The following is a 1,687-nucleotide window of genomic DNA, read 5'->3' as shown; positions in this document are numbered from 1 at the left end:
CCCATTGGACTTGCAAACTTTATATGCCCCAATACAGGGGAATGCCAGGGCCAAAAGAATGGGAATGGGTGGGTAGGGAAGTGGGGGAAGTATGGGGGACTTTTGGGATAGCATTGGAAATGTAATTGAGGAAAATACGTAATAAAAAATATTAAAAATTAAAAAAGAAAAAGAACCTTCTCCATTGCAGGTGGCCTACCAGGCACAGTGTGTTTACCCTCGGCTTTCTCCAGGGTTTCTCTTTCATCCTTTCTTGAAGTAGCTGAAGCACTGCCTTCTTCCTCTTCCTCTGGTTTCTTTTTATGAGAAACTTTCATTCTTTTGTTGGGGGGACAATCAGCAGCGGGAGCAGTGCATCTCTTGTCTTTCATTTCAACAAAGGCGACATGGTTTTTCTCCTCCTGCTCCTTCTGAGTAGAGAGTCTAACAGATCTTCTCTGAGGTTGGACAGGAATATTTCCTGATACAGCTCTCTTAGCGTTCAGGGAAGAACAATCATTTCATGGGCTAGATTGTTCCTGAAGATTTTCCTTTTCTGTCTCTTTGTAGTAAGTGTTGTCAACTGCCTTCAATGGTGTGACACAGCCTTGTTGAAGTTTGGCTTTTCTCAAGGAAGTCTTTCCCTGAAAACTCTCCTATTCTACTCTGCCAAAGAAAGTTGTTCCCAAGTTGTTATCCAAGTTGGCCTTCTCATTAAAACATGAGTCTATATTTTCAGTATCCTCTTCATCATCCAAAGATGAAAAATTCATAAAGCTGGTAGGGGCATTGAAAGAATAAGCCTTTGGGTCTTGTGACATTGTCTCTACTTAGTGCAGAAGAACAAGCTTTTCCAGGCTTCTAATACTCTCCTCTTCTGACCTATAGTAAATTTGTCTCTTGAGTCTACCTCTTACAACCTTGTGTCAAAGCCACAATCACATTCTCAAGTCTCTTGAATTCTTTCAGTCTTGACACTTCTCTTGGAGAACCTTCACACTTCTTACCCAGCTTCAGCTTGTATCAACTCTACGAGTCCAGTGCTTCATGACAACTACAGGACTCAATTGGTCCAGTTGAAACTTTGAACTCAGACACCTGATTGAAGGCACCAATCCTGAAATACAGTTTTGTGAGGCGCCGTCTGCATTCTGAAGATTCTGAAGCCTAGGGCGCTCACAGGGAGCCAGGCAACCACATTCAGCCCGAGATTTTGATTTTTTGTTTTTGTTTTGTTTTTAGTCAGAGCAAAAGGGAACTTATAGAGAAAAAAACTGAGCACATGGTTTGAAATAAGAGGGTACAACATTTTGTCCTGCAGTGAACAAGTTTGTGTTCATCCGACCTAGACTACTTAAGAAAAAACAACTTTTTCGCTTGTGGTAGAACTCTGACAGGTTTACTCCCCTCCTAAATTAGGAGAGTAATACCTTAGGAAAATGTCAGTGTGACTGGGTTTAGAATCACTGTGGAAGCACATCTCTGGGTGTGTCAATAAGGGTTGGGGATGTCTCAGATGGTAAAGACACTTGCCACTAAGCCTGATGATTTGAGTTCATCCTTAGCATCCACATGATGGGAGGAGAGAATGAACACCTACAAGTTGTCCTCTGATCTCCACATATGGGCCATGTACCCCTCTTCCACAAAACGAATAAAAATGTAACTTAAGAAATCTGTCAATCAGTCAATCAACCAACCAATCAAT

The 1,687-nt window shown here is 41.7% G+C and overlaps 1 pseudogene; it reads right to left on the bottom strand.

Annotated features, from left to right (window-relative positions):
• The window catches only part of LOC110293747, a 3,776-nt pseudogene extending 2,976 nt beyond the window's left edge, over positions 1-800 (bottom strand).
• Between the last annotated feature and the right edge of the window lie 887 nt (positions 801-1,687).

The sequence above is a fragment of the Mus caroli genome, chromosome 4, assembly GCF_900094665.2.
Source record: "Mus caroli chromosome 4, CAROLI_EIJ_v1.1, whole genome shotgun sequence".
Classification (NCBI taxonomy): domain Eukaryota; kingdom Metazoa; phylum Chordata; class Mammalia; order Rodentia; family Muridae; genus Mus; species Mus caroli.
The sequence above is the reverse complement of the archived record's forward strand: the minus strand, read 5'-3'. Positions and strand labels throughout refer to the sequence as shown.